The following is a 23,001-nucleotide window of genomic DNA, read 5'->3' on the forward strand; positions in this document are numbered from 1 at the left end:
TTTTTTCACTAAAATCACCCTAATCCAACACCTTCCAAGAATTAAAGGATAGGAAATGAGTTTCCGGTTCCCTGGGCCTCACACTTCAGTTGACTTAAAAAGTCAAAGTATACTTTGAAAGAGTGAAAACCGTAATGAGTCAGAACCATGAAAACCACACTTGATTAGCAAAGCTGTTGGGAACCAGAAAGAAGAACATTACAATTCAAAGGAAATTCATCTTCATAGCAACTCAGTTATTGTCATATAGTTGTTTTACAGAGAAAACCACACCATACAACTCAAAGACCTCCTCCCCAACTTGCGTCAGAAACAGATGCATGCCAGGCTTCCTTCAAGTCTGCAGAGCAAAGCAAGCCCACAGTTGGTGCAACTACCCCGGTTAGAGGACAAAACACATGTGGGACATGTGTCCCTACGTTCCATTTCTCACCTCACTCTCACCTTTATCTAAGTATACTCTTTGTGATCTTAAAAAGAATGACTTCTCACCAAATGTGCAAACTCCTGGTTGGGGGAGAGGGCACCTCAATTGAGAAGCTATCCAGGATAGCCTCATCCACCAGAGGGCAGAGAGCAGAAGCAAGAAAAACTACAATCCTGCAGCCTGTGGAACAAAAACCACATTCACAGAAAGATAGATAAGACGAAAAGGCAGGGGGCTATACACCAGATGAAGGAACAAGATAAAACCTCAGAAAAACAACTAAATGAAGTGGAGATAGGAAACCTTGCAGAAAAAGAATTCAGAATAATGATAGTGAACATGATCCTGGACCTCGAGTAAAGAATGGAAGCAAAGATCGAGGAGATGCAAGAAATGTTTAACAAGGATCTAGAAGAATTAAAGAACAAACAAACAGAGAAGAACAACACAATAAATGAAATGAAAAATACACTAGAAGGAATCAATAGCAGAATAACTGAGGCAGAAGAACGGATAAGTGACCTGGAAGACAGAATGTTGGAATTCACTGCTGCAGAACAGAAAAAAGAAAAAAGAATGAAAACAAATGAAGACAGCCTAAGAGACCTCTGGGACAATATTAAACGCAACAACATTCACATTATAGGGGTCCCAGAAGGACAAGAGAGAGAAAGGACCCGAGAAAATATTTGAAGACATTAAAGTCGAAAACTTCCCTAACATGGGAAAGGAAATAGCCACCCAAGTCCAGGAAGCGCAGAGAGTCCCATACAGGATAAACCCAAGAAGAAACACACCGAGATACATAGTAATCAAATTGGCAAAAATTAAAGACAAAGAAAAATTATTGAAAGCAGTAAGGGAAAAATGACAAATAACATACAAGGGAACTCCCATAAGGTTAACAGCTGATTTCTCAGCAGAAACTCTACAAGCCAGAAGGGAGTGGCATGGTATACTTAAAGTTGTGAAAGGGAAGAACCTACAACCAAGATTACTCTACCCGGCAAGGATCTCATTCAGATTCGATGGAGAAATCAAAAGCTTTACAGACAAGCAAAAGCTAAGAAAATTCAGCACCACCAAAACAGCTTTACAACAAATGCTAAAGGAACTTCTCTAAGTGGGAAATACAAGAGAAGAAAAGGACCTACAAAAACAAACCCAAAACAATTAAGAAAATGGTAATAGGAGCATGCATATTGATAATTACTTTAAACGTGAATGGATTAAATGCTCCAACCAAAAGACGCAGGCATGCTGAATGGATACAAAAAGAAGACCCATCTATATACTGTCTACAAGAGACCCACTTCAGACCTAGGGACACATTCAGATGGAAAGTGAGGGGATGGAAAAAGATATTCCATGCAAATGGAAATCAAAAGAAAGCTGGAGTAGCAATACTCATATCAGATAAAATAGACTTTAAAATAAAGAATGTTACAAGAGACAAGGAAGGACACTACATAATGATCAAGGGATCAATCCAAGAAGAAGATATAACAATTATAAATATATATGCACCCAACATAGGAACACCTCAATACATAAGGCAACTGCTAACAGCTATAAAACAGGAAATCGACAGTAACACAATAATAGTGGGGGACTTTAACACCTCACTGACACCAATGGACAGATCATCCAAACTGAAAATTAATAAGGAAACACAAGCCTTAAATGACACAATAGATGAGATAGATTTAACTGATATTTATAGGATATTCCATCCAAAAACAGCAGATTACACTTTCTTCTCAAGTGCGCACGGAACATTCTCCAGGATAGATCACATCTTGGCTCACAAATCAAGCCTCAGTAAATTTAAGAAAATTGAAATCATATCAAGTATCTTTTCTGACCACAACGCTATGAGATTAGAAATCAATTACAGGGAAAAAAAAAACGTAAATAAAAGAAACACACGGAGGCTAAACAATACGTTACTAATTAACCAAGAGATCACTGAAGAAATCAAAAAAGAGGGCTTTCCTGGTGGCGCAGTGGTTGAGTGTCTGCCTGCCAATGCAGGGGACACGGGTTCGAGCCCTGGTCTGGGAGGATCCCACATGCCGCGGAGCGACTAGGCCCGTGAGCCACAATTGCTGAGCCTCTGCGTCTGGAGCCTGTGCTCCGCAACAAGAGAGGCCGCGATAGTGAGAGGCCCGCGCACCGCGATGAAGAGTGGCCCCCGCTTGCCGCAGCTAGAGAAGGCCCTCGCACAGAAACGAAGACCCAGCACAGCCATAAATAAATAAATAAATAAATAAATAAATAAATAAGGCATTAATTAAAAAAAAAAATAAGAAATCAAAGAAGAAATCAAAAAATACCTAGAGACAAATGACAATGAAAACACGACAATCCAAAACCTATGGGATGTGGCAAAAGCTGTTCTAAGAGGGAAGTTTATAGCTATAAGCCTACCTTAAGAAACAAGAAAAATCTCAAATAAACAATCTAACCTTACACCTAAAGGAACTAGAGAAAGAACAAACAAAACCCAAAGTTTGCAGAAGGAAAGAAATCATAAAGATCAGAGCAGAAATAAATGAAATAGAAACAAAGAAAACAATAGCAAAGATCAATAAAACTAAAAGCTGGTTCTCTGAGAAGATAAACAAAATTGATAAACCATTAGCCAGACTCATCAAGAAAAAGAGGAAGAGGACTCAAATCAATAAAATTAGAAATGAAAAAGAAGTTACAACAGACACCACAGAAATACAAAGCATCCTAAGCGACTACTACAAGAAACTCTATGCCAATAAAATGGACAACCTGGAAGAAATGGACAAATTCTTAGAAAGGTATAACCTTCCAAGACTGAACCAGGAAGAAATAGAAAATATGAACAGACCAATCACAAGTAATGAAATTGAAACTGTGATTAAAAATCTCCCAACAAACAAAAGTCCAGGACCAGATGGCTTCACAGGTGAATTCTATCAAACATTTACAGAAGAGCTAACACCCATCCTTCTCAAACTCTTCCAAAAATTTGCAGAGGAAGGAACACTCCCAAACTCATTCTATGAGGCCACCATCACCCTGATACCAAAACCAGGCAAAGATACTACAAAAAAAGGAAATTACAGACCAATATCACTGATGAATATAGATGCAAAAATCCTCAACAAAATACTAGCAAACAGAATCCAACAACACATTAAAAAGATCATACACCATGACCAAGTGGGATTGATCCCAGGGATGCAAGGATTCTTCAATATATGCAAATCAATCAATGTGATACACCATATTAACAAATTGAAGAATAAAAACCATATGATCATCTCAATAGATGCAGAAAAAGCTTTTGACAAAATTCAACACCCATTTATGATAAAAACTCTCCAGAAAGTGGGCATAGAGGGAACCTACCTCAACATAATAAAGGCCATATATGACAAACCCACAGCAAACATCATTCTCAATGGTCAAAAACTGAAAGCATTTCCTCTAAGATCAGGAACAAGACAAGGATGTCCACTCTCTCCACTATTATTCAACATAGTTTTGGAAGTCCTAGCCATGGCAGAGAAGAAAAAGAAATAAAAGGAATAGAAATTGGAAAAGAAGAAGTAAAACTGTCACTGTTTGCAGATGACATGATACTATACACAGAGAACCCTAAAGATGCCACCAGAAAACTACTAGAGCTAATCAATGAATTTGGTAAATTTGCAGGATACGAAATTAATACACAGAAATCTCTTGCATTCCTGTACACTAATGATGAAAAATCTGATAGAGAAATTAAGGAAACACTCCCATTTACCATTGCAACAAAAAGAATAAAATACCTAGGAATAAACCTACCTAGGGAGACGAAAGACCTGTATGCAGAAAACTATAAGACACTGTTGAAAGAAATTAAAGATGGTACCAACAGATGGAGAGATATACCATGCTCTTGGATTGGAAGAATCAATATTGTGAAAATGACTATGCTACCCAAAGCAATCTATAGATTCAATGCAATCCCTATCAAACTACCAATGGCATTTTTTACAGAACTAGAACAAAAAATCTTAAAATCTGTATGGAGACACAAAAAACCCCGAATAGCCAAAGCAGTCTTGAGGGAAAAAAGTGGAACTGGAAGAATCAGACTCCCTGACTTCAGACTATACTACAAAGCTACAGTAATCAAGACAATATGGTACTGGCACAAAAACAGAAATATAGATCAATGGAACAGGATAGAAAGCCCAGAGATAAACCCACGCACCTCTGGTCAACTAATCTATGACAAAGGAGGCAAGATTATCAATGGAGAAAAGACAGTCTCTTCAATAAGTGGTGCTGGGAAAACTGGACAGCTACATGTAAAAGAATAAAATTAGAACACTCCCTAACACCATACACAAAAATAAACTCAAAATGGATTAGAGACCTAAATGTAAGACCGGACACCATAAAACTCTTAGAGGAAATCATAGGAAGAACACTCTTTGACATAAATCACAGCAAGAACCTTTCTGACCCACCTCCTAGAGTAATGGAAATAAAAACAAAATAAACAAATGGGACCTAATGAAACTTAAATGCTTTTGCAAAGCAAAGGAAACTACAAACAAGACGAAAAGACAACCCTCAGAATGAGAGAAAATATTTGCAAACGAATCAACGGACAAAGGATTTATCTCCAAAATATATAAACAGCTCATGCAGCTCAATATTAAAAAAACAAACAACCCAATCCAAAAATTGTTAGAAGACCTAAATAGACTTTTCTCCAAAGAGGATATACAGATGGCCAAGAAGCACATGAAAAGCTGCTCAACATCACTAATTATTAGAGAAATGCAAATCAAAACTACAGTGAGGTATCACCTCACACACACCAGTTAGAATGGGCATCATCAGAAAATCTACAAACAACAAATGCTGGAGAGGGTGTGGAGAAAAGGGAACCCTCTTACACTGTTGGTGGGAATGTAAATTGATACAGCCACTATGGAGAACAGTATGGACGTTCCTTAAAGAACTAAAAATAGAATTACCATATGACCCAGCAATCCCACTACTGGGCATATACCCAGAGAAAACCATAATTCAAAAAGACACATGCACCCCAATGTTCATTGCAGCACTATTTACAATAGCCAGGTCATGGAAGCAACCTAAATGCCCATCGACAGACGAATGGATAAAGAAGATGTGGTACATATATACAATGGAATATTACTCAGCCATAAAAAGGAACGAATTGGGTCATTTGTAGAGACGTGGATGAATCTAGAGACTGTCATACAGAGTGAAGTAAGTCAGAAAGAGAAAAACAAATATCGCATATTAACGCATATATGTGGAACCTAGAAAAATGGTACAGATGAACCGGTTTGCAGGGCAGAAATTGAGACACAGATGTAGAGAACAAATGTATGGACACCAAGGGGGGGAATGCAGTGGCAGGTGGGGGTGGTGGTGTGATGAATTGGGAGATTGGGATTGACATGTATACACTGATGTGAATAAAATTGATGACTAATAAACTGCTGTATAAAAAAATAAATAAAATAAAATTCAGAAAAAATACACACTACTTTATATAAAATAGATAACCAACAAGGACCTACTGTATAGCACAGGCAGCTATGCTCAATATCTTGTAATAACCTATCATGGAAAAGAATCTAAAAAAGAATATCTATCTATCTATCTATACATATATATATATATCACTTTGCTGTACACCTGAAACTAACAGAACATTGTAAATCAACTATATTTTAATAAAAATTGAAAAAAAAATGCCCCCAAAAATAAATAAATAAAGAAGTGATCCAGGAGCCTACTAATGAGTTATACATTCCTCTTTTGTTTCCTTGGGTTTTCTAGTAGCTAAGTGCAAAATTATCATCTAACAAGGGGGTTTGGGGAAATTAAATAGGTCAATTTGAAAATGACTAGAACCTGATGATGGCCTAGTGTGGTCCTGAGAAAAAAGCAAACCCAAAGTTGTTCATTACACTTTATTGCTACCATGTAGTCTTCATCAACTAGCATCCTGTTTCTTTTTTTTTTTTAATTTTAAAATTTTTATACAATTTTTAAAGGTTACTTTCCATTTACAGTTATTACAAAATATTGGCTATACTCCCCGTATTATACAATACATCCTTGAGCCTGTCTTACACCTAATAGTTTGTACCTTCCACTGCCCCACCCTACCTTGCCCCTCCCCCCCCCCCACTGGTAACCACTAGTTTGTTCTCTATATCTGTGAGTCTGCTTCTTTTTGTTATATTCACTAGTTTGTTGTACTTTTTAGATTCCATGTATAAGTGATACCATACAGTATTTACCTTTTTTCTGACTTAGTTCACTTAGCGTAATGCCCTCCAAGTCCATCCATGTTGCTGCAAATGGCAAAATTTCATTCTTTTTTATGGCTGAGTAGCATTCCATTGTATGTGTGTATATATATATATATACATTTATAATATATATACTTTATATTATATACCACATCTTCTTAGCAACCCATTTCTAACTTAAGATTAAAGAATAGATCTTTGTCATATCATGTCCTATTTATTTAAACCTGTTTCAGTATGTTTTTACCCCTCAGTTATAAATACCAGGTTATTTTCACTAAAGTGACTTTTTCCTAAGATATGTTTTGCAGTGTTTGTTTTCTCTATTGTTTCTAATAGAAGCTTTCACTTCCAAACCCTGAGAAGCAGCCTTTGATAACTGGCATTGCCAACCTTGGAATGATTAAGATCAAAGGTTGAATCGGGGAGGGATAGGGGCAGAGACTGGGAGTAATAGTTTCCACATATTTACTTGTGGTATTCATCTTTAGTTCACACAAGAAATTAAGAAATTAGCAAATGAGGTGCATTGCTCCTGTGCTTCACAGCATTTGGAAGAAAATTTCGGAAAATCCGAAGCCTAAGTCAGTCCAAGGAGGTGCCTTGGGTCAATATAAGGCAGCTCTTGATCTTGGAAAAGGTTTCTACTTCTTTTAAGCACTAAGAGATGCTTTGTTTTTTGTTCCCTCTTTGAAAACTCTACTTTCGTTCTATATTTTTTAACATTTTGACATATCCAGAAACACTTATCAACGGTACATTTTGTTTATGAAAACAGTATATTTTGAATAATAGTCCATGAGAACTGAGTAACTCTTTTAAAGAACTTCTCAGGCTCTGAGGACCTTGCCTAAGTTATATTGGACAAATATCATACAAACCCATTTTGCTTTTTCTAATTATTTTTGTTCTGGTGTATCCCTCAGGTCAGACTTAACACACAGTTTCATTTTTCTGAGAAAGTTAAGAAGAGAGCAACAAGGAAACAGATTGGGTTGACCCCAAGTTCACTATAATTGAAAATAAATTTATGGGCTACAGAAAGAAACTAAAATAAAATCTTGTATTTTTTTTCCTAAGCCTCTTAAAATGAAATTTTTCCTCTTTTATAGAGTTTATGTATTTCTCTTTTTCTCTCTGTGTATGTGTGTGTATATACTTACACATATATACCTCTATATCTATGACTATTGATACTCACACACATAAAAACATCTATAACTCTGAATATCTATCTATCTAACTAACTAAATGGGTGATAGGTACATAAATGAAAGAGAGGAAAGAAACAAGGAAAAAAAGGAAGGTAAGGAACTAAACATGAAGTAAGAGTTGTAGGTTACCCAGGTCTAGAGCTAGACAACAGGGATATTAAAATAATCAATCTATTGCTTTTATTTTACACAGGAGAAAATCATGCCTTAAGGAGGCTGAATGCCATACCCATAGCTATACTACTCAGCACTAGTAGAATTTGATTAATGATGGGCTTCTTAAAGGTTTGATTTAAATCCCACCAATTTTTGATATCTATATCTGCCTTCTCTAAACTTTCTCCCAGATTATGTGAGTGAGTCTTGATGTCCTTTTTACCTACTAAAAAAATGTTGTTCCTGCATTTCTGGATATTAGGCATTTGGTTTGTATGGCAGCTACAACTTACTTTACTTTGATATTATTTTTTACAACTGTATTAACTAAACTTTCACTATTATCTCTTAATTTGTGATCTAGAATATCTATCAAATACCAAACAAATTGTGTCCTTTCTTGTGTTTGTAGGATCACAGTTTTGGAAGAGGGGTTGAAGGTCACTTAGTTCCTCTTCTTGGTACAAACCATCTCTACAATGAATAAGTCATGGAGTGGACTTCTTAGTCTTCTCAGATCTTATCGAGCCTTTGCAATGACTTCCCACTTCTCTCCAGCCTCACCTTGTGCCCCTCTCCAGCCCCTGCTTTCTACTCTCTAAACTCTTCTTTTCAATAGACAATATCTAAATGACAGTCTTCTTCTTTCACTCCGAATAAAAATCAAAAGCCAACATGTTTACTTTCAAAAGCCTTCTGTGACCTGCCCCATTATCGCCCCACCCCCAGACATACAGACAGGCTTCTTTGCTGCTCCTGAAAGATGCCAGGCAAACCTCTGCTTGTTGTTCCTTCAGTCTAGACAGCTCTTCCTCCCCACAACCACAAGGTACACTGCCTGGCTTCCTTCAGAGCAACCTTCAAATGTCACCTTCTCAGTGAGACTTTCCCTGGGCACCTGATCTAAAATTTCAACACTCCCTGGGCCGCGCCACTGCCACTTTCTGTGTGCTTCCTCCACTTTATATTCTCTCCTTAGCACTTATCTCTGATGTAGCATGGATCCAACTTGCTCATCTCGTTTATTCTCTAAAGTAAAAGGCAAGCTCTCTGGGGCCAGGCATTTTGGTCCATTTGGTCTACCTCTGTCCACACACAGCCCAGAATAGGGCTTGACACTATTAATAAATATTTGTTGAATAAATGAACAAGAAACTTAAGTTCTTTTCCTCACTGCATTCAGCAGTTGTTTAGTTAGAAAATACAACTTATTGAAGATTTTTTGGCTATGTGTTAAACAGCATTTTATTCTCATTAGTGATAATCCAGACAAGTTTCCTTAATTTAAGGAGGGCCTATGAGAGAAGGTTAGTACTTAAGGAATATGAATATTGCAAACGGTGTGAAACAAATTAAGTAATACTCTGAACTCCATTTATGGGGTTTACAATAGGTTTTTATTATGCTTTGTGGTGTTGCTACTTCCCACTACTAAATAATAAATGTCAGCTCCATACTACATCTAATAATGAGTGAAAAATCGTTCCCTTTTAGCCGCCAGCTCCAGAAAGTGGCATACCCTTCATGGGAAACCCCTGGTTTGTCCTGTCTGTTTTTACTGTAATTGTTTTCCTGTCTCTCAACACTGCAAAAACTTGCTTAAGAGCTGAACTGTTGGTTAACCTACCTCGATGAATCAACTCAGGCAACTGGATTAATTACGAGCTGAGCTTTATGTGAATAGTTGGTCTAGGTTTCATGCTCTCCTGACCTGAAAGACCAAAAAAAACTAACCAGAAATGTCCCAGGCTGAGGGTGGGAAAAGAGCAGATTTCTGTTCTGAACCACCTGGGGCTTTGGATGACTTCCACCTTTCCAGAAGTACAGCTAAATAAATGAAAAGCAATTCAGAAACCAGTAGATAATTTTAGTATAAGATGGTGCACCAAGGAGCTGAGCAAATCAATTATATTAGGGTTACCTTCCCTGTAAGGTCGTCAAAGATTCCTGTTCCAGAAACGGCCTAGGAGAGAGTTGTGGTTTGCTTACATTTGACAGATTCCCTTTATTCCTTCTTGGCATCTTTGAGAACAGGCCCATCCAGTTTCATCTGCAATGTTTTGTTCTCCTTTCTAAAGCAAAGATGGTAACATTTTATGGGAGGCCATTGTCGGTTCTTAAGCAGAAAAGACTCATTAATATTAAACTATCTGCCAAGATTACCTTGTTTTGGTCATTCCTGAGAATCCCTTCTTGCCTTCAAGAAGGACTGATTCCCTCTGGGTAGAGGATTATGATAGGAAACTGTGAAAATTAAGTATTTAGGGGGAACAGCACAAGGCAAGTATGGCTCTCACTTCATACTACAATTTGGATTTTATAGTAGCTTAAAAATTCAATAAACTTAAATTCCTGAGGCTATAATGCTGAAGTTAACTTTTCTGTTAACTTTCCAAATTTAGAACTCTATACCCATGCATATAAAAAATATATATTTATACTACTACCGTGAATGTAACTCAATTTTAAGAACAGTACACATTTTTCTTTGAAACAGACTAAATCAAAATTCATAGCTATTATTACGTTCAATAATAATTTTGTTGCTAAGAACTCTGAAACTACATGTTATTAACTTGGGCTTAATTTAGTAATGTGCCATATACACAACCGGAATCTTACATACTCTTCATTTTAGGTCTTGAAATAAAAAGCAGTATCCATATTACAAGCGTGATGACTTTGACCAAACTCAGCCTTTTCCTAGGAACACAGCCTCTAGCTTTTGTTTAGGGACATTTCACCTGCTTTAGTAGTTTTCAGATAATGAGATAATGTATTGAGTGGAAAACTCTTGGAAGCTAATTTATTGTGACCTGTTGAACAAACACACATGTACACACCCTCTAGGACTGCAACACCCGGATCACAATTCAGAAGGAACACGGGGGAAAAAAAAAATTGGCAGACAGACATTACTCTTGACGTCTCTGAGGCTATTTCACCGACGGACGGACATAGAAACGTCCTATCGCTTGCCTGGCTTGCCTCATGAAATGACTTCTCCTTAAATCAAACTCTAAACACATTATGATGATGAATTGTGTTTGTTTGTTTTTGGGTTTTTTTGGAGATACAGATGGAAGGAAATTGACATTGCTGTGCTAGGTTCTTCTGTAATCCGAACCAGCTGTTGGATAGGCAAGGGCCAAAGTAAAGAAGACAACCAGCTAGTTTCTTGATGACGTCCGCGTACCCATCACGTCTGCACCTGGATCTCGGTGGAAGCCGCCCGCCTACTGCGCTCACACCCAAAACCAGGCTCCAGACCCGGCTCCCTCGCCGCGAGCCCGCGGCTCCTCATCCATGTCTCACTTCCTTTCCGCAGGCGAGCCGCCCAGCAAACCCCGAATTGGTGGGAACACATTCCAGCAATAACAGCCCGGCTTCCCCAACTCACCAGCCTGAGAAGTTTCCTCGGCGGCAAAAGGTGTCAGGTTTCAGAGGTTTCCTGCCCCTTTCCCAAGCCTTTGGACTCCTGGGGTCCGACACCAGCAACGACCCGAGATCTGCCTTCCAGGGCGACAGTCCTGGGGACAGCTCCTATTTTTCCAACCTGTGGCGCTGGATCGGTCCAACGACGGCCGGTTCCCAGCCCCTGCCAGTCACGACTGCAAGTGGCAGGACTTGTAGCACCACCCCTGAGTCCGCGGGGATCTGGAAGGTTTGTGTGAGAAGAAGGCGTGTCTCCCAGTCCTAACGCGGACGTGCGGAGCGCACCTCAGGCTAATCTTGGTGGTGACTCAAAGGCGCTCGGCTTCTGGTTCACTTCTCTTCACTGCAGGGCTCCAAGCCCTAGCAGGCAGCTCATTTTTAGTCCTTTATTTTTGCGTGTTTTCTTTGATTTCTCTTTTTCATAGAGCCCTGGGCACTGGGAGAACTGCTTCCAATGCATTGCATTTCTCTCCTCCGGGGAGATGTCTCATTAACTAGAGAGAAAGCAAGGAACTGCTAGTGGAGAGCAAACAAAGGCTTCCGGAAATAAAAGGGCTTAGAAGGAAACCCGTGTTTTAAAAGTTAGGATCTGTTAATATGAATACATTAATCAGTATGCACCGCCCTAATCTTTGCCTCCTAAAGTCATTTCAGAGATACGAAGGTTAGTAAATAGGGGTCATGTCTATGAGATCAGAAGAAATCAGGAGCACATACATTCACTGAACAAACCTTTATTAAGTACCTACTATGTGGCCGACCCTGTTCTAGACACTTTGGATTCATCTGTCCACAACCAAGATCCTGGCTGGCTCTCTTGAGGTCACATTTCAGACAGACTCTGACATCCCTGATGTATAGACTGATGGTAACAGTAAGAATCCAAGGTTGAAGACATATAATAGCAACTGATTTTTTCCACTGTGAAGAAAATCGAAAAGTTCCAAATATGTTGCTTGCATTCATGTTGGTAAACGATGAAGTGACTGCTAAAATGTTAATTGTTTGACCCAGTTCTGACAAGGTGCCTTAGAGACAATCTGAGAGGCACCGACATCAGCTATGGATCATCTCCTGGAGAAGTGCTATGGGAGGGGTGTGCAAAGAAAGAACCTAAAACCAACACCAAATGTAAATAAACAAACAATAGCAAAGCAGTAGAAAATAGGAGTGTTGGAGAAAACATTTGGTTTCCCAGGAATCTGTCTATTCTACTAGGAAAATATGGGAGAAGTTCTATTTTCTGTGCCTCAGTGTTCTTATCTTGAAAATGGGGATAATAAAATGTCTTTCTTCATAGGGTTATTGTGAGTAAATGAGTTCATATCAGCAAAGTGCATAGAACAGCACCTGGCACAGTAAAGTGTATATGTTGGCTATACTTATTATTTTGGTAGCACTTATCTACTCCATTCCTCCAAAGTAAGGTCCGATTCATAAAAATTATTCTGATCTACTGTGAAAAATTACTGGAGGTTTGGGTTGTAGATTTTCAAAATACATATGCTAGGAATATACATTTATAGTAAATCTATTTTGCACCATCAGCAATATTTTTATTGCTGTGTGTATCTATGGGGCCTGAGAGAGATAAAAGAAATACATAAACAACTTTGACTTTATTCCTCTTTTTTTTTTTTTTCTTCCTTCCTCTTCCAAATCTTTATTTATTTATTTATTTATCTATGGCTGCGTTGGGTCCCCGTTTCTGTGCGAGGGCTGTCTCCAGTTGCGGCAAGCGGGGGCCACTCCTCATCATGGTGCGCGGGCCTCTCACCCTCGCGGCCTCTCTTGTTGTGGAGCACAGGCTCCAGACGCGCAGGCTCAGCAGTTGTGGCTCACGGGCCCAGTTGCTCCGCGGGATGTGGGATCCTCCCAGACCAGGGCCCGAACCCGTGTCCCCCGCACCGGCAGGCAGACTCTCAACCACTGCGCCACCAGGGAAGCCCTATTCCTCTTTTTATAGCACATTAATTTAAAATGATTCTCTGTACATGATATAAAATGGTAATGTGTATTCTTCACCTAGTTTATGTGTTCACTTACATTAATCCTAGTAGCTATTATTTCCCATACTCCACAGCTTTTATAATGCCATTGTCCATAGATCATCTCATTTGATTTTCACAATATTGCTTTGAAAGGGGCAAGGCGTCTATTATTTTTTATTGTCCCCATTTTTAAGAATGAAGAAAGTGAGGCTGAGGAAGTCCCAGCAATGTGCCGAGAATCACAAAGGTCCATGAATGTAGAACTCAGGTCTGCTGGTCTGGAAGGCAGAGCTCACAGTGGTCAGGACACCGTGCTGCCTCCCTTCTGTTTATGGACAAAGTTCCTGTTGGGAGAAAGTCTAACACACACGTTTATCATCTGCTCTCTTTGTCACCCTTCCCTTCCCCGGATAAGTAAGTGTGTCAGCTGCCTTGTAAGGTTAACTCTTGCAGGGACAACTCTCCTGGAGTCACCTGCCACAGAAATCCTGTGTTTCTGGTTCTAAGGCTCAGAGGTACTAGTGTTACATGGTGATGTTATTCAGCTACTGGAGAGGGTGGAACTTTTCCTTCCCTGTGGGCAGAGGGTTCCAAGGAGGAGACGGCAGTGGGAGAATATGAGCAAAATGATTCTTGGCCACTTTGACCAGAGATAGAGCAGAATAAAAGACCCTGGAAAACCATGAAAACAAGGTGACAGCATCCTGTGTTGTAATAAAAAATAAATGTCTTTCTGCACCTGGAGTTTACATAGCACAAATTTGATAGACGTAATTTCTGTCAATAGTTTTATCACTGAATAAACACAGCACTGAGGTAAACGGATATATAAATGTACATGGGTGACTTCTAGTTAAAAATGGTAAATTGATCACATGTGTTTCATCTCCCCTTCCCCAAACTCCTCTGACACAAGAATAAATATATTTTTATACGTTATGAAACCATAAAGACAAATAAAAGGGAGAAGAGAAATCAAGAGACAAAATAAACTGCATTGGATGATTTGGAAAAACCTAAGTCAGATGGAGGCTGGGTAACTGATCTGGAAGAGGATGAGTTGGACACTGCATGCCTGTAGGAGGGCTGATGGATGAGAAGCATTAATTCCCTGTGTAACCTGGGAGGCTCACGCCTAGGAGGTGGAAATACCACCAGAGAAGGAGGCCAGCTGGTGGGGTGAACACAGGGGTTTGGTTAGACGTCTGTATTCAGGATGCTTGGACCCAATGTTCCCTTCCCCACTGTCGTGCAATCAACCAACCATAAGTCCCTTCATCTGCTCAACCCAGCCTCCAGGAGACTGGAGGTTTATTTTCTGGAGAAAGTAAACTAGAGTAAATTGTGGTTTAGCAAGATGAACTGAACACATGCATGTTTTACTCTGCTCCTATAGAAAATGAATTAAAAAGAAATGTACCTTCAAGACAGTAAAAAAGGGCTTCCCTGGTGGCGCAGTGGTTGAGAGTCTGCCTGCCAATGCGGGGGACACGGGTTCGAGCCCTGGGCTGGGAAGATCCCACATGCCACGGAGCAACTAGGCCCGTGAGCCACAACTACTGAGCCTGCGCGTCTGGAGCCTGTGCTCCGCAGCAAGAGAGGCCGCGACAGTGAGAGGCCCGCGCACCGCGATGAAGAGTGGCCCCCACTTGCCACAACTAGAGAAAGCCCTCGCACAGAAACGAAGACCCAACACAGCCATAAATAAATAAATAAATAAAATTAAAAAAAAAAATGTTGGTTAAAACTCTGGACCACAAAATGAACTAGAAATAGCTCCCTTTGCCATTAGGTACTCCCCAAATCGGTTATCCACGGACTTGCTCAATTTCCAATACCTTAAAAAAAAAAAAAAAAAAAAGACAGTTAAAAAAAAAACAACCTCTCGAAATTGAAAATATACTAAAAATTTTACAAATTTGAAAGATGGGTTATAAGATGAAATGTCCAGGAAAATAAATTTTTTAATTAAATAATTAAACACACCAAGACATATCATTCTGAAATAATAGAAGCCCAGGAATAAAGAGAAGAGCAAAAGACATCTTCCAGAAACATAAAGCAGATCACATACAAAGGAAAAGAAGAAAAATTTCATTGCATATCTTGATGCTATGTATACAATAGATAACTAATGAGAACCTACTGTATAGCACAGGGAACTCTACTCAATGCTCTGTGGTGACCTAAATGAAAAGGAAATCCAGAAAAGAGGGGATATATGTATACATATAGCGGATTCACTTTGCTGTACAGCAGAAACTAACACAATATTGTAAAGCAACTATACTCCAATAATAAAAAAAAAGATGACAGTGGCAAAAATAAAAATAAATAAAAAAATAAACCAAAAAAAAAGAGCAATGCATCCAGAAAATTCTTTAAATGCCTTCACAGTTTATAAATGAAATTATTTTGAAATGAGAATTGTGTACCCATACAAAATGTCAACCAAGTGTGATTAAAGATATTTTTAGACATATAAGGATTCAAAAATGTATTTCCTTTATTGTTTCTAAGGAAATGTCCCCCAACCAAGCTTATAAATCAAGAAAGAGGAAGAGATGGAACCCAGGAAAGGAAGGTCCAACACAGGAGACAGTGAAGTGAATTCTCCAGAACAACAGGACTAGAGAGAAGCAGAAGGCTGGATTGCAGAGGGAAAGTCTCCAGAAAAAAAAAAAAAGAAAAAGAAAATAATTACTTAATGTACATGTACATTTGAAAAATCTTTGATAACGTCTGTGTAGTGGAGACTGGAAGTGCTCATCCGATTCCACATTCTCTTTTTCCTGTGCACCCACTGGATTTCAATCCTTAGCCCTTTGCCAGTAAGAAGGCATGTAACTGAGTTCCAACCAATGGTATGTGCACAGCAGTGACATACACCACTTCCAGGCCATTCCCATTAAATGACCTATGACATCCTCCATGCTTTCCTTCTTTCCTTATTAGCATCCAGACGCAAAGACTAAGTGAAGAGCTCTGAGACACTAGAAGGCATTAAAGTTCTGAGATGAAAGATATATGTAGCTCTGAATGATTGTGTGGCATAGAAACCCTAACTGCCACACGTTGGGCTGTGATACGAGCAAGAAATAAACTTACACTGAGATAAGCCACTGAGATTTTTAGGAGTTGTTTGTTAAAGCAGTTAGACTATTCTTTTTTTTTTTTTTTTTTGGCTGTGCTGCGCGGCATGTGGGATTTTAGTTCCCAGACCATGGATGAAACCATGCCCCCTGCAGTGGAAGCATGGGGTCTTAACCACTGGACAACCAGAGAAGTCCCGCAGTTAGACTATTCTGATTGTTTCAGTTTGAAAGATCATTTGGGAGCATTTATGAATAATTTACAGTAGGTACAAAGTATACTAAACAAATTGAAAAAATGATATTAATAACTCCAGGAAAAACAAAAGGTTATGAGAAAAGAAACAATAATAATATAGCACTTCGTTCAAATGTGAATATAATCAGAATAATGGTAACACTGACAAGAGCGTAACCATAAACTACAACATAGCTGCATATGGAGGGTGGGCATAGGGAAAGACGGTATATGCATGTGCAAGACAACTAAATTCTCAACTATTATAACATAGTCAATAAACAATGTGTGAAATTGCTAAATAAAGAAATAGTAGGATAAGCAAACCATTTAGAAATACACATGTAAGTATTACAATAAAAATCCACTAAAAGAGTCAAATGTTTTCCTGTGGGGATTGAAACTGGGACTTAAGAGGAAATCTGTGCTAGTTTTTAAGAATTTGAACACCCTTTTTTTGAACACTATGAGATATTTTACCTTAATAAAAATAAAAATAATATTAGTTTTAAAATATACATAGGAAAACAAAAGATATGTGTTCAATAGAGAAAACATTACAATTTATTATTAAAGTATTTGCATATTTTTTGCATAATAACCTATGAGCAATGGAGAAAGTGAATTTAGGGTGCAGACTGAAGATAGATTTGAAAGGTTTGCACAGTCATTTATTCACTCAACAAACATTTATTAAGTAACATGTGCCTGATACTTGGGGATATCAGGCACGGGGGGGATAAAGTGAAGAACATGAAGGAAAAACATAAGGTACTCTGAGAAAATGAGCATGTTAAAGCTTTAAAGAACAAATACATTTGGTTTCTTCTCTCTTGTCCTAGGTGACATGAGCCACTGACTTAACTTTTAGGGTAAGATATTGCCTGTCATCCTTCAAAATACTCTTAAAAAGTGCCATCTTGTCTCTCGAGTTGAACCCCACGCTGATGAGATCAGAGGTTTCCTAACTCACCCCACTCCTGGGATTGCAGTGAAAGCTTTGCCAGGTAGTCACACATGGGTTTGCCTCCACCCTCTGCTGATTTGCAGTTCATACGATGTCGTCTAATCACAAATAAAAATCAACCCCTTCCCAGTTTGAGGAAACCCCACAACATGGCTCAAAATCACAAGCCTGGACTCCCAGGTCATGCTAGTTTTCCTAACTACTTTTAAAGATATAACGTCAAGGAATATATATGCTTAAGTGAAGTTTTACTGGCAAATTACTTTAAATGTGTAACATATCAAGACCTATTTTAGGCATCGAAGTGGACCTGTTCACATAATTATATGTACAGCATCTATTCTATGGTGAGGTCTTAACTTTCCCACTTCTAATTTCATTTTGACTCAGTTTCTTAAAATGTGAAATGGACATACACTGGAACCTTATATGGAAATTATGTAACTTAGGCTAATTCTCTCTTTTTATGTTAAAGGAATATTCTGTGGGAAAGGAACAAATGGTTTCATGAGTAATGCTTGCATCTAGACAAAAAACAAAAAAATGTTATAATTATGGACAAAATTACAATTATAAAACTTAAATCAATTTATCAAATTGATTAAGGAGAAATAAATTCATATTAATAAAATTAATAATTTTATTATTAATTAAAAATAATTCATATTAATAAATTCATATTCATAAAAACTAAGCATTCTTTTCTATAATGTAGAAAAGAATGTAATGACTATATATATACATACACATAAATATAGTCATATATCTACATATATAATTGCATGTGTGAACATAAGTATAGTCCTTTACAAGCACATGTAAAGTATATACGTATATATGCTTAATGCTAGCTTTATAGTGAGCTACAAAATAAAATGTCATATGAGCCTATTGTATAAGTGTAAACAACTGTATGGTGATTCCTTCATTTTCCCAAAATATGTTATCAAAAACAGTGTTCTTTACAACTTTTGCTACTTTTTAACTGCAAACACTTCAGATTGTGATGCCATACACTTAGGAATAATTAAATCTGTCTTAAATTCTTTTGTCTGCCTTTTAACAAATTATCAGGTAATTTGTCCACGCATCCAAACTAACATTGATTGATGTAATTTCAGGCAAGTATGTCTTTTTCCCAAAATACTTTTTTGATCAAATTAAAGTTCTTTCATGAATGTTCCATTATAAGAGATCTATAATGACATCAATATAAGATAAACATCTCTTTTTTAAGGTATAATTTGGGAAATGATGTTTGTTATGTTTGGTCATATATGATATTAAAAGATAATTTGCAAAAATAACAATTAGCAAATGAAGATTTGGTGATAGCCAAGAATCCCATGCTAACTGATTACTTTTTTTTTTTTTTTTTAAATGAGCTTATTTATTTATTTATTTATTTTTATTTTTGGCTGTGTTGGGTCTTCGTTTCTGTGCGAGGGCTTTCTCTAGTTGCGGCAAGCGGGGGCCACTCTTCATCGCGGTGCGCGGGCCTCTCACTGTCGCGGCCTCTCTTGTTGCAGAGCACAGGCTCCAGACGCGCAGGCTCAGTAGTTGTGGCTCACGGGCCCAGTTTGCTCTGCGGCATGTGGGATCTTCCCAGACCAGGGCTCGAACCCGTGTCCCCTGCATTGGCAGGCAGATTCTCAACCGCTGCGCCACCAGGGAAGCCCCTGATTACTTTTTAAAACTATATTTTTAAGAAATAGTAAGACTGTCTTATTAAACAATCTTACATTATAATTACATGAAATATCATCTAATTTATTTTTGTAATCAGTATGGTAAAAGTTTATATACCCATAATAATTTTTATTATATTTCTAAGATATATTTAAATGTCCTATTTCCAAAATAACATGAAAATTTTAAGTACCATAGCCATATATTATTTCCTGAAATATGCATCGCTGCCATAACCACTAAGTAGGTTCCCATTCTGTGGAATTTTTAGCTACATATTTTATTACTACTGTAGATTGAAGGAATGGAAGGAAATCTCTGTGTACTTCATATAAAATATATATTTCATTAGAACTATTCAACTTATTTTAAATAAATTATAAATAATTTATTTTTATAGTCATATATTTAGTGTGAGTCTCAGGAGAGAAGACTTTCTCTTTACCAGTTTTAAAAGAACTGGTAAAAGAACATGATCAGAATGAAGATACAACAGCTAATAAGAACTCACTTTCTTGCATTTCTCCACCTGTAAAATGTGGTAAATATTAGTCATCTTCTTGGTATATGGCATTCAAACCCCTTTTTTGTTTGTGAGGTCTTCTCCAATTCATGTCTTGGTGAGAGTCCCCTATAAAAGCCAAAGGGGTCGGATACTCATGACAGGGGTGGCAGTATGCAGGGTCTGGATGCAATAGCATTGAGTGGTTCCCATGGTGGTGTTCTAATTACATGATCGAATGCTTTTAGGCTTATAACTCTAGTTCTATGCCAGCATGCCCTGGAGCGGGGACAATAAAATATCAAACCTGGGAAAAGCAATGTTACAACTTGCTTTGATTTAGAACAAGAATTCTAAATCAAAAAGCTTGACATTCACTCCATAGTTAGCCAAAAGACATTTGTGATGATTCTTCTTTGATCTTACATGTTAGAAACAGGGATTTAAAATAATTTGTTCTGTTCATAAAAATTTCATGTCTGACACCAGTATAGGTGTCCAAAGAATGAATGTTTGTTGAATGAGTCAATAAATAAATGAATCTGTTCACTACCTTGACATCCTTAGCTAGGAAGTTTTCAAAAAAAAAAAAAGCCGTTGGGGGGGAGTGGGGCAGAGAAGAGTCTCTTGTCCATCTGTCCTTTGTATTTCATCAAATCTTACTTTTCATAACTGAAATATTAAGAGTTGGAAAAATAGATTTGTGAAAATGATTCAAGGAACTGTATATCGGACTCTCAAAGTAAACGTGATTTGAAATAAAAGGGTTCATAGCAAACTAAGGAAACTCCTTGAGGCATCATGATACAAATGGGATGTGTATCTTTTTTTCAATGAAAATTAGAAAGAGAGACTTTGACTCTCTCATTTTAGTTATTATGACCTTATGTCACAACTAAAGGTAAACATTGGCAACTCCCTCTCCTACTATTTAACGTAAGATAAATAAATCACAGAAATGCCTTGGCTACTGCTGGGAACCCTGAGCCTTGACTCATCCTATCAGTGACAAAACTGGATCTGTAACAATTAGAAATGCACGGCCCAACTTGCATTTAATGATCTAAGATTTTTTAACATTGGTCATCACAATTTGGAATCTGCTTTCTCCAACTAATGGCAAGTGATTGCAAGTTTTCTAATCTCTTCTTCCTCCTTGAGACTATCACTGTAAAGACAAAAATGTTATCCTTCAAGCTTCTCTGTTTTAAAGTTAGGAATTAAATTAAAATGAAATGTTTGCTTAAATAATTCATTCAATTATTAATAACCACCCAATAAGTTAGAGGAAAAATTTAGTATATAGCTCCACACATGGCCATTCCTCAGTTGTTTGGGGATAACTATATTTACAGATTGAAAAATAGCACAAATAAATCCTTTTGATAACACTGGAAATTTGTAAAGTATCTCAAAGTTGAATACAGTTCCTGACCCCATAACTCCATGACCCCATGATTCATGTAGTTCCAACTATTATTGTATGTAAGTTATTTTTTATTTGACATTGGCTTTTTGCTTTCAATTTGGTCCTAGGAGACCATAAAGCATTTGTAGTCCCTTAATACCCTCCTAGGACTCTTGCTGGCACAAATGACGGTTTTTAGCTAAGACATGTAACTACCAAATCTGTTTCTCCACAGTAACTCTAAAAGGGCTTGCTACTTACACCTCTGCATGTTATAATAGTGCTTTACACTATTAATAGAAACCATAAATAGTTTCATTTATACGGCTGAATTTGTGTTTTCACAAAAACAGTTAAATTATAGTCAATAAACCAGTTGAAGAAAGCAAAGGATTATATATTCAAATTTAATAAATACAAACACTAAGACAAAAATTTGTTTGTATTTAAAAAGACAAGATTTACTTAGCTGATAAATTAAAAATACTAAGTAGAATATCAAATTCCCTGACGATGTCCCAGAAGTCAAGCATTTATGTGCTTTAACCTTGAAAATTGAAATTCATATTTTTGGATTCCATTGGCTAGAATAATTATGTCATCTATTTATTTACTGATCCTCAAAATAAAACCCTTTAGTCTCCACTTTGTCTTTTTAGGGGTCCCTGTTTAATGCATGTTTCTTCATTCAATTAATATCTACCTATAATTTTAAAATTGCATTGTTTGACTGAATAGCTCTCATGATTATTGTGCTATTGGTAAGAGGGAAAGGTTTGAGTTTTAACAAATACTTCTGTTCAACAGTTCTTATTAAATTTCTTTCTTTGAAATGTAATTTTTTAACAATTTGGTAGGTGGTATTAAATTAAGTATAATATGGTTTGTTCTAGGACCCATGTAATAATCATAACTATTTTCTTGAGTCCTCAGTGTTGTTTTTGACCATTAAAAAAATGTTTTCATATTTCCTGAAAATATGAAGCATTCTATTGTATACCTTAGCTTAATTGATTTATCCATTAAATTAAAACTGTAATGTCCTTTTATAACTAAAGAGTTCCTAGTTCTAGGTTGATTAATTTTCCTAAAGACATAGCTTAGCACAGATTTTATACATTGTGACTAATCTATAGTCGAAAATTTAGACTATATTTTTTAAAGTTATCATTTTAACCCCAAAAAGGTAACTGCTGCTGATTTATCCTTTAGCACATAAATATTTTTAAATGAATAGTAATTTACACAATGAAATTCTCCAGTATACTGGGCATAAGAATGTTGTTACTAACTGTACCTCTCATATGTGACTGCCCAATTCCAATGGTTCTTAACTTCTTCAGAATAAGTTTCATGAAGTTCTTCAGTGACTAACTAAACCTTGATCAGCACAAAGGATCACTGAGGACTGACAATAACATCAGACTTAGGATGGATATGCTATGTCCTTTCTGCATAAAAATGGTGCTATTAACCCTTCAAGCCTCCTCTACAGTTTATTAGTACTAAACTGTCAAGTCCTATGCCCCAAATGCTTTGCTTATGGTTAGTTT

At 37.3% G+C, this 23,001-nt stretch overlaps 1 protein-coding gene across 1 annotated transcript in view; it reads right to left on the bottom strand.

The window, feature by feature from the left end:
* Positions 1–11,755, bottom strand: part of RAB27B (RAB27B, member RAS oncogene family) — a 60,355-nt gene extending 48,600 nt beyond the window's left edge. Inside the window, exon 1 of the mRNA XM_061169827.1 lies at positions 11,527–11,755. The gene's annotated coding sequence lies outside the window, so the exon portion shown is untranslated. The remainder of the gene's footprint in view (positions 1–11,526) is intronic.
* Between the last annotated feature and the right edge of the window lie 11,246 nt (positions 11,756–23,001).

Source organism: Eubalaena glacialis, chromosome 15, assembly GCF_028564815.1.
Source record: "Eubalaena glacialis isolate mEubGla1 chromosome 15, mEubGla1.1.hap2.+ XY, whole genome shotgun sequence".
Lineage (NCBI taxonomy): Eukaryota > Metazoa > Chordata > Mammalia > Artiodactyla > Balaenidae > Eubalaena > Eubalaena glacialis.